Below are 15,921 nucleotides of genomic sequence, written 5' to 3'. Positions count from 1 at the left end.
TGACTTTAGTTTCTCAGAATCGTAATTTGTTCTTATGTAAAATGAGGGAATGATATAGGATAATTTTGAAGATCCCATAGAGTTCTTTAAAAAAATTAATCTTTGTATGTTATATAAAATTATATTGTGGTACATACCGTATTATCAAAAAAGTATCCCAGACAAGAAGGGATAGATTTAAAAATCCATGATTTTACAAAATTCTGAAATTTTTGCAGCTCTCTTTGATGATTCTCATAACCACATGTTTCAAATTGATCATCATTATCTTAGAGAATGTGGATATATAATCTTCATTTGGAAATATACAACAGTGGAGGTCTCATTCCATGGTAAATATGGTAATTTATTACATCCTAAGTTAACAGCATGAGAATTTAAATAATACAACCTACAACATTCTTTATGTACATAATTTTATTTCTGGTCAGCTGGTTTGGCACTATTAAGGGAGGTAGCATTCTGTAGGAATGAATAAGGACCAGAGAAAAATCTCAGGTCAGTAGTGTGTCTGTCAGTTGTGAGTGCTCTAGGAAGCAGACACCAAGACAGAATTAGGAGAGCAAAAGCATGCGTTGAGGGAAGTGCCTGTGAACACCAGAAAGAGGGAGCCAGTGCAGGTAGGGAGAGCCCTCTGACCCTGTGGCACAGCTGACACTTGTGAAAGGAGTGAGGTAACAGAGGGCAGGCAGCAGGAGTAGAGGACAGGCAGGAGGAACCTCACGCTGCAGGGCAGCTCTGAGAATGTTTTGTCTGAGTCATAGCAGTGACTACCTGTCTGAGGTGTCCTCTTTGGGCAGGATTGCCAAGAACTCCTGCCCCAACTCTGCTCACTAGTTCCCTGGGGGCAGTCAGGAGAAAGTGTGGCTTTGGCACGAATACTTCAGTGAAAACAGAAGATGCAATTCTTCTCACGGCAAGTTTTCTCTCGAGAAGATCTAAGTGACACTCTTCTGTGGCCGCCACAATTAGTAGAATTTACACTTCTACAGTTTTTTGTGCTGTACCTGTTCAATGCATATGGAATATTTGACACTTGGCAAAAAAGGATGACATATGTTCAGATAAACAATTCTTTGAGAATGAATTTTGTCCTGGACAGATTTCCCTAAAGTAAATACCTATTATTTTAATGGAGTAGGTCAGAGCAGAGGTCCCCTGAAAATAGGGAACCTCCCAGTCCTGCAAAAAGGCAGGGGGACAGAGAAGAGTCCTCATGTAGCAGAAGGTACAACATGTGAGGTACATTGCATAACAAGGGCAGATTGACAGCCAGGGCCTTCCAGAAGGGAGGAGCCGCTGCGGAACAAGGCTGCTGCCGCTCAGGGCAAATTGTTGACATTACTGTGAGAACCCAGAAGTCTGACTCGTGACATAGCCAGACTGGAGGCTCATACAGTGCCTGCATGAGCTGCGGGGGCTGGATGCCAAACCCAGGATGCACAGATGCATGTGCACCTGTGCATGGCTGGGAAACTGTTGCCCTGGCTAATGATGGTGGCCGAAAGAGGGTCAAAGACCCTGAGGAGCTGACAAAAATGACAGATACTAACACTTCATAGGAAGAGCTGGATATTCAGTCACACGGGAATTTCTGAGCCAAGCCTTTAAATTGGAGAGCACCAAGGAACTCAAGGTTGGTCTGTCTGTATGTCAGTCTGTAGGTCTGTAGGTCCATTGGAAACATCCTTAGCACCCTCCTGCACAGAAGATGGCAGCAGAGCTGGCAGTGCTGTGGGAACCTGCCTGGCCAAGCACATAGACACACTGGTGAGCTGATTGCTGAAGTAAAGGCAGTTCTAGAGACATGGTCACTGCAAGGACTCAGGGGCGCAGACTCATAAGAGATGCCTGGAGCTGAACTGTGACTGGAACTGCTGAGAAGCAGACTTCTGCATTTCTGAAGGATGGTACTTTTGAGTGACATATTCTGAAACTGGCCTGGCTTGGCAGAGGAAGGCAAGGTCGTTTGTTTGGGGGTGTTTTTAAAAGCAAACTCTCTCGAAAGCTCTCTCCCTGGTGTACTTGGTGTGGAGAAGTCACTTTCTTGCTTTTGAGCTTGGTGCAAGCTCTCTCTCTGGGCTTCTGGCATTTGGACATTCTGGGCCAATGGCCCTGCTCCCTGCACAGATGGGCATGCTCATAGAACCAGGAGGTGCTGGGCTCACAGGGGGCATAGAGGATGGGAGCCCATTCCTGGAGGCAGAATCCTATGCTGAGACATGTGACTCCCTGGACTCCAGCCTCTGGGACACCATGATCCAGAGCAGCACGGCACATGGGTCCTGGACCGCTACATGGACACTGAGAGCAGCGCACCAGATCCTGAAGGGGAGAGCTGCTGCAAGAGGATGGTGACTCTGAAACCCACAAGTGCATGTTCCAGAGAGGGTGGAGATCTGTTTGCACGACTGGCTTAAGGACAGACAAGGAAATGGGGAACTTCTGGGAACGGTTTTGGCTTGTAGCCTGTTGGGAAGCAAGGACAGTTTTGGGTCTTGTGGGCCTCAAGAACAGAAGTGCTCTCAGCGTCCCTAAGGTTGGAACCTTATTAATAAAAACCTGTTTGCTTCAACACAAATTGTTGACTCATGTGGATTCAAGGTGCCAAGTAGCCAAAACCCAATTTGCATAATTACATTAATACTTGGTAAGACTGAGTGACGAGCTATTTTATTTATTAATTAAGAAAATTGATCTGGAGATGTAAACATTTATTGAACATGAGCTATGACAATCTATTTTACATTTTACATAAATTTCATCATAATAGTTCTGTGTCTTTTAGTTCAACAAATGAAAAACTGAAATCTTTTTTTTTAATAGAAACAACATAGACTAATTGAATGACCAGCCCATTAATGCATACTTGTGGAGAGCCTCCAAGGAAGTTTTGTGTTTGGTTGGATGCCTTGAATTTGCTAAGGATTATCCTTTATCAGGATAAAATGGTATCAAGCCCCTCTTGCCATAAAATTTGGGAGATTTTGACAAAGAGTCCTATAACCAAGTGAAGCCTAGGATGATGTATGCATGAGAAACTAACATTGAAGGAATTTATTTTAAAATTACTTTTTATGATGTCCGTTAGGTTCATTACCATTATTGTCCAGTAGAACATATGTAAATATATGTTATAAGAGTATGCTAAGAGAAACAAAGGAAAATGTACAGGGAACCAATAGTGATGTGAAGGAAACTGGGACTCACATCAATGGTGTGGACCAGAAGGAAGAAAGAAACATCCAACCAGAAAAGAATGAAGAAACAAGAATTCAGAAAAATGAGGAGAGGCTTAGGAACCTCCAGGACATCTTGAAACGTTCCAACATCCGAATTATAGGGGTGCCCGAAGGAGAAGAGGAAGAACAAAAAATTGAAAACTTATTTGAACAAATAATGAAGGAGAACTTCCCCAGTCTGGCAAAGGAAATAGACTTCTAGGAAGTCCAGGAAGCTCAGAGAGTCCCAAAGAAGCTGGACCCAAGGAGGAACACACCAAGGCACATCATAATTACATTACCCAAGATTAAAGAGAAGGAAAGAATCTTAGAAGCAGCAAGAGAAAAGGAGACAGTTACCTACAAAGGACTTCCCATCAGACTGTCAGCTGATTTCTCCAAAGAGACCTTACAGGCAAGAAGGGGCTGGCAAGAAGAATTCCAAGTCATGAAAGGCAAGGACCTACATCCAAGATTACTGTATCCAGCAAAGGTATCATTTAGAATGGAAGGGAAGATAAAGTGCTTCTCAGATAAGGTCAAGTTAAAGAAGTTCATCATCACCAAGCCCTTATTATATGAAATGTTAAAGGGACTTACCTAAGAAAAAGAAGATAAAAAATATGAACAGTAAAAATGACAGCAAACTCACAGTTATTAACAACCACACCTAAAACAAAAACAAGAGCAAACTAGGCAAACAACTAGAACAGGAACAGAACCATAGAGATGGAGATTACATGGAGGGTTGTCAATAGGGGAGTGGGAGGGGAAGAAGGGGGCAAAGGTACAGAGAATAAGTAGCATAGATGATAGGTGGAAAATAGACAGGGGGAGGGTAAGAATAGTGTAGGAAATGTAGAAGCCAAAGAACTTATAAGTATGACCCATGGACATGAAGTATAGGGGGGGAATGTGGGAGGGAGGGGGTGGGCAGGATGGAGTGGAGTGGGGGGGAAAATGGACAACTGTAATAGCATAATCAATAAATATATTTAAAAAATACAAGGAGAAACAGGCACTAGCAAAAATGCCAGCAGTAGCAAATGAAGATGCAGGAAGTATTTGACACTAAAATGAGACTAACGATTTGACACCCTACAAGAGGAAGGGTGACTGAAAAATACAGAATAACCACAAGAGGAAGAAGATTAAAAGACAAAATTAAAAACTTAAAACTAATAATTATTAAGAAAAATAAAGTGATTACAATATAAAAAATTGGCTTACCCAACTACAGATTTGAAATTTTGAGAAGACAACCAAAGAATTCATAACTCCAAAGAAATTCTTTTAACTTTTCTGGAAAACAATGGAAAGCATTTTTATATCGCCCTGTTTCTCCTAGTGTATTAAGTCAACATAAAGTAATATCTGAGTGAGGAGCCCATGTCCTGCACAAGAGATTCTACAGATATTCAAGGAGTCATAGCAGGGCGCTGGGGGGGATGACAACGAGCTTATATTAAAGTCCCTTCTGACTTTTATTACACAATAAAAGCTAATTAAAAGATTGTGGTTTTTTGCTTTGAGAATTTATAGTTGTGTCTCCAAAGAGGATGGATATTTTCCTGTGGTTTTAAATTGCTGTATCCCAGAAAGCTAAATCATGAATAAAGCATATTTTCTCCATGCAGATGGGAAATATTTATTAATTCTACTGTATTTTTCATTTCCAAACTTTAGGGTCATTTATCAAATATTAATTTATTTGTGATTAAAGTGGATTATCTATCTATTCAATTAAAACATAAAGTATATTGAGATAGATTTACTAAAAATTTAGCTGTGCATATGTACTACATTAATGTGCATTGAAATAAAAACACCTATAATATCCATAGATATAACAACATATAATGCCAAAAAATCCAAAAATAATATAACCATTTTTATACACAAAGCTATTTAGATTAACTGTAATAAAGAACAAATGTTGAGAATTAACCTCATAAAATACAAAAGAAAAAATTAATTGAATTAATTAAGATGATTAGTTAAATATTAATTTTAAAAACAATATACAGTGAAAACAAATATAAATTAGAAAATAATATTAACTATAATCTACTTGTGCTCCTTTTGCAGTTACTGATACTTAACATTAAATATGTTCATGATTGTTTAATGATATAATTTAGATAACTTTATACAATTTTAATTTACACAAATCACACAATTTTATCAGTGAACACATAACTTAATCTGTGTGCTAAAAATTATTGACATTTGCTAAGAATTTAATCACACAATAAATATTAAATTACGATTTTCATTCTACTATTCTGAACCAGTCAAAGACTGATTCTTCAAAAGGATAGGTTCTTCTAAAAGTTGTATATAAAAATGTATGCAGGGACCCTGACTGGTATGGGTCAGTTGGTTGGGCATCATCTACAAAGTGAAATGTCATGGGTTTGATCCCCGGGCAGGGCACAGACCTGGGATGCAGGTTTGGCCCAAGGTACTAGCAGCAACTGATTGATGTTTCTCTCCCTCTCTTTCTCCTTCCCTTCTCCTCTATCTAAAAAAAAATATATATATATATATATATATATATATACATATATATTCACATATATTTACTTATAAATACATATATTTAAAGATGTATGCAGGAATTATTAAATAATCAAAATATTAATTCTACCTTAATACATATTTCTCATGTGATTTCAGTACTGTTGATGTCTTATTTTGTTTAGCGGACTTATTTCCAATTGGCTTTTAAGGACATTGAAACTAAAAATAATGTAGGTAATTTTTTTGCTTAATGTTGAATAGATTTATGTGAAGACAATAAAGTGTACTTATAAAAGGATAGGCCTACCTATTGTCAAATCTGACTGGGCTGCCATTTCTGGAAAAACCATAAGGGAAAAGATGGTACCTATATAATATGGCTGTTGTAAGAACTAAATTTCAGAACATACGAAAGTACCTATAGGGCGTTGCATGTAGTAATTGCATGGTACATTCTGTTGTTTATTTATTCGTGGGTATGTACTCAGTAAGTGTTGGCTGATAAAGCAGATACAATAAGATGGAATATTATTTGGGATAGAAAGTCATACTTCTCATCATTGGATATTTTACATCACATGCTTAAAAACTTAATGCAAATCTGAGAAGGAAATAGAAGACATAGTTTTTGAAACCATTATACTTTGCCAGACTAGAATGAAATTCTTTCAGTTCTAAATGAAGCATCATTGTATATGTAATGGAATAAGTGTCCAAATAGTATTTTCTTCTATGATGTAACTAAACCTCATTTTAAGAAGCATTTACTGTAAATTAGATGATTTTGAAAAAAATATGATTATCACAAGTATTGGGGCTTTTAATTAATTTTCCTTGAATATGTCCATAATCTTCTATTATTCTTTATCCTCATCAACAGATTTATAAACTTAATGTAGAAAGAATTGTATTGTCATCTGTTATTTCTTCCACATTTCTTTGTCAGTGTAGCTTGTCAGGGGCATTGTTCTCATGTAAGGTTGAAAATGAGAATTTAAAATGTTAGGTGTTTTCCTGGGAAGGTCACCCTGAAATGTACAGCTTGAGAGTAAGGATTAGAAGAGGACGATTTTATCTAAGGTATTACTTTTATTTCAGATCTTTGCAGAGCTGCACAATTCTACTTTGCTATGCTTAGTTTCAGCAGCTGTATACAAAATGAGATTCATCATGTGAACCAATTCATTCACCTCTGAATGGCTTTCAAAAATCAGTTACATACAATCTTCTCCCACAATAGTACTTACCTACATTCTCAAAAGGGAGAAATAAAAAAGAATAAGAAAGAATAAGGGAAGTATGCTGTTCATGTGAACTAGGTTTTGTTTGAATTTATTTGTATGGTAATTCAATGCCGTGAGATGTATTTTTAACTTCTTTAATAAAAATAATAAAAAATCTTTTAGGAAAGGTAAAAGCAATACAGTAGGATATAATCTGAAAAACTCCCTTCCTCCAATCCTTTCCAAATAATATAACTCCACATATGAGAACACTGTAAAAATTTAAAATAGATAAGCTCCAAATGTTTTAAATAAGCTTTTATGAAAAGTTAATTGAGATGGGAGCCCACAAATGTCAAAGTCATGAAACCTGAGAAAATGGGAGAATTTGAATTGTAGGGAGAAAAAAAATCCCTTTGAGACTACAGGGTCTGAACTAGCTAATATTGAAAAAACTTCTTATAAAGCAAACAAAGAAGGAACAGAATAATTACATGTTAACTACCTTAAATATACTATAAATATAAACAATAACTAGATTTATTAAAATGTTTTGTCATGCCATATTTCAAGTTAATCTTACTTTATCATCATCAGGAAAATGATGATTAAATCCTGATTTTTCCTAAAGAAAGCCTCCCTATGAGTTTCTACTTTAATAGGTTTATTCTAATGTAATTCACAGTCTTGATACAATAATGTTTAAGTTTTATCGAGTCAGCTTGGACTTGGAAATCGAATTTGAATTTCCTCACCAACCTTGTAATATTTAATTCAATGACAAAGCCTTCACAGATCTTGCAAATAATAGTTGTATGGACAGCTCATATTTACATGGAGTTAGAAAAAAATATGGTTTACTTTCTTGCTATACTTTTGAGTGCAAATCAAGATTAGTATTTCCTATGGGAAAATAATTTAGTGCAAAAAGCAGACTTTAGGTTTATTTCTCACTGTTAACAATTTCTTGTGTATTCATCCAGGAATATCATCTTTCAACTTTATACAAGGGGAGACAGACATATTTTTATAGGCGATATATTCTGCAGTTTGCTCTATGTGCACCAGCATGCCTTGAACGCTGATATACCACTAAGGGCTGAACTGTCAAGCACACCCACTTGATTTACATATCTTCCCCAAGGTGATGACTCCTACAGCATCCACATTTGGGAATTCCCTAAACTATCAGGCTTAGCTTCCTTAAAGTCTCCTTTCCCCAGTTGGCATGATATGTACTTCTTTTTCTAATGAAAAGGTATGCGTATAAAATATATACATGTGCATAATGATAAAACTTTGGACTGTGAGACTGTTGTTCATAAGATAAACATTAGTATAATTTTCTATGACATTTTTACATGAGAAACAGTGTGTGGAAGAGGGGAGAATATTTTTTTCAGTATTTGGTCATGAATATCCTAGTTGTTTTCCTGAGATGGCCCTTCAAGTCAAAGCTTTCAGTTGTACTGAGTAAAAAAAGTGGAGAAAGAATATCATAAAGGCTCATCTTGCCCTTTCTTAATAAGCCTTTTCTTAATGATGTTTGTTGCTAAACCTTTATTCAATATCATCATCCTTCTCAACATAAAATTTCAAGCACACATTGGCCCCCAAGACAAATCTTTTTTGTCTTCTTTGTTGATGTAGATTACATTCTCATGAAATATATATAAGTACATATATATAAACACACACAGAAATACACATATGATTCATGTATTTGTGTGTAGATGTATATGTGTAGTGTGTATGTGTTTATTTTTGTTTATAAGTATATATTTGACTAAACCATTTTAAAAGTAGAAAATCAATGTTTATTTTCTGTTTTGAATTATTATAAATATAATATATGTATAATAAATATATTTTACAGAATGCCCATGAGACATTTATATAAAACTAACATCAACTTTTAAAACAAGTGACATATTTTAAATTTTTTAATCTTATCAACATTTTTATTAAAATATAGAGTATACATTTTTATACACTTTAAACAGAAAATGTACTCACAACGAAGCAAAAATGAGCACAAAAGTTAGAGATAAATATAACCTTTTATTTATAAAATGGAATTTTGCATTCAGACTCTGTTTATGAATATGTTTGTGGGTATTTTTATAACTCTTTAAATATGATTATTATATGTAGTCTCAAGAAAATAGCAATACCTCTCCATTTAAATAACTTCTTGGGGACCTGTTACTTGTTTCCTTTCTTAGATTGTATTTCATTTATCCATTGCAATTTTTCCACATAGTGAATTATATTTTATGGCATTGCTCTTACATCATTTTTAGCCATTACTGGTTTAACTCACCATATGGACTAGGAAACTGTTGTTCATAGGATAAATATTAGCATCATTTATTTTCTATGACATTTTTATGTGAGGAACAGTGCTGCTAACATAATTACGAGATGGTCTAGAGCTGTTAATTCCACAAAGTTCATTGTGATTTTATTGGAATTCTGTGGATTATGATGGTTACCAATTAATTTATGCAATGTAATGAGCTCTTCATATTGTTCATCAGGAATTAAAAAGATGTCCATGTTATAGCTTTTTGATTTTAGAGATTCAGTTATCCTCCATTTTTGTAATCATATCGGTAGTGATACTGGTTTCTACAAATGATGACTTCACATTTTTATTAAGAACAACAGAACTAGAAAGATATTGCTGACATAAAAATTTTCTAATGTGAAATGTTATAGCATTCTATGTGAAAACATACTCTTTCACAGGTAACACAAATAATGAAAATGATGTTAATGTCACCATATTTTCTTGAAGGCCAGTGCGTGCTTGGATTGTTATGTGGAGAAGGATAATGATGGTGCATGTAGGTTTAGCAAGGAACATCATTAAGAAAGGGCAAGATGAGCTTATGGGATATTTTTTTGTCCATTTTTTTACTCAGTACAACTGACAACTTTGACTTGAAGGGTCATCTCAGGAAAAAATCTAGGTTATTCATGACCAGATATTTTAAAACTTATTTTCCCCTCTTCTGCACACTTGTAGTATTTTACATATATTATAGACACAATATGTAGAAATTATCACAACTTTCTATTATTTGAAAGTCATTCTTCTAGTAGAGTAATTTTCTCCATTGCATTATTTCTTATAGTACATGTTCAATAAATGTTCTCTTCATGAATAAATGGATGAACAGGTGGTATCATTCTGAAGTTTAGACATTCATATTTTCTTTGTGGAAGCAACCCAAAAGCAATGATTGAAGATATAATTTAGTTGTAAGGCTAAATACATAACCCATGTGTTAAATCAAGTTGGCATGATATATATTTCCTATTCTAGTAAACTGTATAATTTAATTCATCAGAAAAGATCTCTTCTCTGCCAAAGTCAGCTCTTTCTTTTAACCTTATCACATGGTTGGGAAGCACATTCTTTGTTTCTTGAATGAGTTTAGCTTGATTTCTCCTAAACGCAGCCAAATATGATAGGATGGCAGAGATGTAGATGGCTAAGAGAAGAATGTAACCATGAGCTTTTGCAAAATAATTATTAACTCAGACAGGTATTTAGTACTAGATATTATTGGAAAATAGACTTGCAATGCCACATAAAATGAAAAATGCCCCAAGACCCTGAAATCAATGTATTTTCCAAATTTCAAAAATATCTACTTTAGCCATGGCTGGTGTAGCTCAGTGGATTGAGTGTAGGCCTCTGAACCAAAGGGTCACCAGTTCGATTCCCAGTCAGGGCACATGCCTGGGTTGCAGACCAGGTCCCCAGTGGGGGCCATGTGAAAGACAACCACACATTGATGTTTTTCTCCCTTTCTCCCTCCCTTCCCCTCTCTCTAAAAATAAATAAATTAATTTTAAAAAACTGCTTTCATTAAAAAAAAGCCTACTTTAACTTAAAATATGCCAAGTACATTTTACTGGTGGCCTTTAACTGTAAATATGTGTGTGTGCGTGTGTGTGTGCGCACACTAATTTATTCATATATATGCTCATTGATTTATATAGCATATTATATAGTCTTTTTTATGAGTCATTAGCTCTTCAAAGCAGTGTAGATTCAAAGAAAAATAATACAGAAAATCTTCCATGGAGGGCATTTGATTCATATTGCTGGTTTGAGAATGTGGTAAGTATGGATTTACAGTATCCAAGTACTGTGTACCATCAGTTTCAAATAATGAAATAAGCTAGCATAACTGAATATATACTGTTTAAAAGTTGGATAGCAAAATACTTCACTATATTGAAAATACTGCAAACTATTTTCATGAGCAAACATTTAGTTCTGCTATTTTAAAAGAAAAATATGTATTAAAGGTGATGAAATTCTATTTAGTAATTTATAATTAATATTAATAAAAGTGATGACACATCAAAGTATTACCTATCTCCCCATTTTCTCATTTTAAAAATGTGTATTTTATTCCGAGGCCTTGGATGTAAATATAAAAATATATTTGATGGCCTTGCAAAATATATAAATATATATTAAAACATTGTATAATGATAAATGCAGAAATACAAGCAAATGAAATGCTTGTTTTACTCTGAGATGTTCATAGAAATTTTAACTGAATAGTAGAAAAGCTGGAATAAGAAAAAAATAATAATCCTAATAGAGAGGAGAGCATGTATAAAATAAGGGAAAAACAACATCATGGCACTTTGGCAGTCAATGCTTTTTATAGAGTTAGTACACATTATTAGTTTGCAGTATTTCCAACATAGTTAGAGATGGGAGTTTTTGCTTCTTACAATACCATAGACTGAGCAAATATGGACCCCTTATGTGGCTTAAATTTTTTAAAAAATTCGAAAAATGAGGAAAGAGATGAGTTTGAAAAGACTTCCTTTGGCATTTCTTGGTTTGTAGCTACATTATTCCAATTTCTGTATCTTTCATTGCATGGCTTTCTTTCACGTGAGTGTCCATGTGTCTCCCAATCTTTCCCTCTTTATGAGGACATCGACCATTGAATTTAGGGCCCTCTGTAATCCAGTATAACCTCACCTTAACTCTAGTGCATCTTTGAAGACTCTATTTTTAAATAAACTTTATATTCACAAGTTCTAGAGGGGAGAACATAATTCAACCCACAAGACAGAACAAGGGAATTTTTATGCTACGGCATGACAAAAATCTGCATTAAGCATATACAGAGTCAAAATTTATCTTACCTGTCTGACAAAAGAACTGACAATGTGAGTGATAACATAAGAAGTAATTTCAAACTGGCTGAATTCTCATATCTGCTAAGATGCAAACGAAAAACTTTTTTCTAGAGGCATTCATATAACCCAATAGACTGCTACAGGAAACCAAAACCAAAACCAAACAGAAACAGGCAGATATTAAAAATCATACCATGAAATGAGCTTCCATTGGGGAGAATCAGCTGACACAACGAACAAACAGAATGCAAGAGTAGTATGTTTAGATTCAACCCATTGCTGCATAGCTGTGGCTCCCTGGGGTCCTCTTATTCACGGACCCCGATGAGCACCTCAAGCAAACACATCAGTATCTTTACTCCCTGGTTCCAATCACCTTTCAATCCTGGAGTAGTGTTCTTTTTGTGGACATCAACAAATCCTACTTTAATATACTCCTAAAATCCCCATAGTGATTTTCTTAAGACAATGCCGCATATGGTCATTCCTTCAATAAGCCAGCTTTCTACTGCATTCCCACTTGACTGTATGGCCAAGTGATTGGCCATTGCCTGTGGGTCAGTGAAAACATAGGGGCAAGCAGCACGCAGTTTTAGCCTACCAAGCTGACCTGTTTTAACCTTGCCATCTGCAACAACATGGGTGGACCTAGAGGATACTGTGGTGGGTTAAATAAGTGAGACAGAGAAAGACAAATGCCATATGATTTCATTTTTATGTGGAATCTAAAAAAATAAAAACACATAAGCAGAATACAAATAGACTTACATATACTAAGAACATTTTTGTTGTTGCCTGATGTGAAGGGGGTTGGTGGGATGGATGAAACAGGTGAAGGGATTAAAAAGTGCTAATTGGTAGTTATAGAAAGTAAAGTACAGAATGGGGAATATAGTCAAATATATTATAATAACTATGTATGGTGTCATGGGAGTACCAGATTTGGAGGGTGAACCCTTAGTAAGTTATGTAATATGTGATCACTAAGTTGTTGTATGTCAACTGTAACTGCAAAGTGAAAAGTTATTTTAAAGTAAACAAACTATATAGGATTATGGCAGGTAAAGTTGTTCTTATTTAAAACAGAAAATATGCAAGAGAAAAAGAAAATATTTGGTTGTAGTAACATGAATATTAATGGTTTATTTTCTAAAAATGACACCATAATAAACAGATAAATAACCAAGAGATTTATGATGGTTGCAACGTAGCATAACACCAAGGTTAGGTCTAACATTTTAATTTTATTTTTTATTTTTATTTATATTTTTGTTTCTGAAAGTTTTTTTCCATTACTATGTAGTCCCCTTTTCCCATATCCCCAATCACCACACTGTTGTCCATGTCCATGAGTCCTTTTTCCTTTTTGCTCATTCCTTCCACCCCCTAACCTCCACCCCCACTAGCTGTCATCCTCTTCTCCACCTATGAGTCTGTGTTTATTTTGCTTATTAGTCAGCTTGTTCATTGGATTTTACATATGAATGAAATCATATGGTGTATGTCTTTCTATGACTGGTTTATTTCACTTAGCATAATGTTCTTTAGGTCCATCCATACTGTCCCAAATGGTAATTTTTTTCTTTTTTATACCTGAGTAGCATTCCATTATGTAAATGTCCATAGTTGTCACATACACTCATCTACTGATGGACACTTGGGTTGCTTCCAAATCTTGGTAATTGTAAATAACACTGCATTGAACATAGGGGTGTTTATGTTTTTTCAAATTAGTGTTTTGGGTACCTTCAGATATATTCCCAGAAGTGGGATTGCTGTGTCAAAAGGCAGATCCATTTTTAGTTTCTCGAGGTATCTCCATACTGCTTTCTACAGTGTCTGCACCAATTTGCATTCCCACCAACAGTGCAAAAGTGTTCCACTTTCTCCACATCCTCACCAGCACTACTTTGTTGATTTATTGATGATAGCCATTCTGACAAGTGTGAAATGATATCTCATGGTTTTACATAAGTTTCTAGTTAGATTATGAAGAAACTGGAGTCCTCATGCACAACTTACAGGAACAAAAATTTGCACAGCCATTTTCTGGACAACATTTAGAAAATGTTTTCAAAGATCCAATAATTCTATTTCTGATATATATCCCTTAGAGAATTTTTTCCAAAGCTACTAAGAGATATATACAAGGGTATTAACCACAGCATTGATTAAAGCAGCAAAAACTTGAAAACAGCTTCAAGGTATTTTAATTTAAAAATCTATGAATATCCTGGCTGGTGTAGCTCAGTGGATTGAGTGCAGGCCTCCGAACCAAAGGGTCGCCGGTTTGATTCCCAGTCTAGACATATGCCTGGGTTGAGGGGCAGGTCCCCAGTAGGGGACACACAAGAGGCAACCGCACATTGATGTTTCCTTCCCTCTCTTTCTCCTTCCCTTCCCCTATCTCTAAAAATAAACAAATAAAAATCTTTAAAAAAATCAATAAATGAAATGTGGTATAAGCAAATGATATAATAAAATAAAGCAGACAAAAAGAATGGACTAAATCTACACGTATTATCATGGGCCAAAACAGAATATTCAACAAAGAACAGTAGGAAAGAAGCACACAAGAGAAACTACAGCACAATGTAGAGCAGGGGTGTCAAACTCATTTTCACCAGGGACCACATCAGCCTTGTGGTTGCCTTCAAATGTAATTGAAGGACTGTAATTGCAGTCCTGTAATTGAAGGCCGAATGTAATTTTAGGACTGTGTAAATGTAACTATTCCTTAATGAGGGTCAAAGAGCTCAGCGCTGCTACTGGGTACAAACATGGTGCCAGGCCAGGTAAAACAAGGTGGAGGGCTAGATTCGGCCCTCGGGCCTTGTGTTTGCCACCTCTGATATAGATGTAAAAGTTTTAAATAGTTATATTTGAGGTCAAGGGGTTTAGCCTATTGGTAAGTGAAAAGGACAAAATTTAACCGAATAAAAATTGAAAAGAAAGAAATATTTGTGTGTTATACATTACGAATTTAGATCAACAACACTGTGTGTGACTGACTTAAAAAAAAAAAAAACCCTCAATTTATTCCTCATTCTAAGGGACACTGAGCACTGCCGTCTCTGGTGTGCAGAAATTGTTAACGTGGCTACACTGAAACACAGATTACGCTTCTGTGACGGTGAGGTTATCGCAGTGGTGACAATGAACATTTTCGCTAGTCTCGATGAGTAAAAACTGGGTGTAAAAAGACCCAAATACCAGAAAATTTGGGTACCAAAAATACCCAATCTGGTATTTATTATTACCATAAAAATATTAGACGTTAAAAAAGCCATCATGCGTTTATACTGTTTGCCAGCATAAGGTTATGATGACGGGCAAAATGGTCAGTGGTTCTGAATGGACTGAATGAAAGTAGCCTTTCTGAACAAGCAAGAAAAAAGAAAAACAAAAAGAAGCTTGATAACCTATATTCTTAGTCAGTTTAACTCCTGTCAAAATCCCAGCTTGAACTTCTAACTAGAGATTTTTATAGAGGGTTAATCTAACAAACAAGTCATGGTATAATTTATTTCTGATAGCCAAAAATTATATCTAAGTATTATTGCCTAAAATTTGTAAATTTTTGAAAGGCCATAGGAGAAAGACATCCTAGCATTTTACTGATAATTCAAACTTTTATTTAACTTTCTTTCTTATTTTAAGTATATTTCATTGATTATGCTATTACAGTTGTCCCAATGTCTTTCTCCCCTTAATCTACCTCATCCCTGCACACCCCCCACCCTCCATGTTCATGTCCATGTCCATCTCCTCCC

The 15,921-nt window shown here is 35.4% G+C and overlaps 1 non-coding gene across 1 annotated transcript; it reads left to right on the top strand.

Annotated features, from left to right (window-relative positions):
• Positions 1–15,463: 15,463 nt before the first annotated feature.
• Positions 15,464–15,533, top strand: LOC112302651 (small nucleolar RNA Z40). The gene has a single exon (XR_002974586.2). It is a non-coding gene; the product is annotated as a small nucleolar RNA Z40 (small nucleolar RNA).
• Positions 15,534–15,921: the final 388 nt, after the last annotated feature.

Source organism: Desmodus rotundus, chromosome 2 (assembly GCF_022682495.2).
Source record: "Desmodus rotundus isolate HL8 chromosome 2, HLdesRot8A.1, whole genome shotgun sequence".
In the NCBI taxonomy this organism is placed as follows: Eukaryota; Metazoa; Chordata; class Mammalia; order Chiroptera; family Phyllostomidae; genus Desmodus; species Desmodus rotundus.
This window is presented reverse-complemented; position numbering and strand designations above follow the sequence as displayed.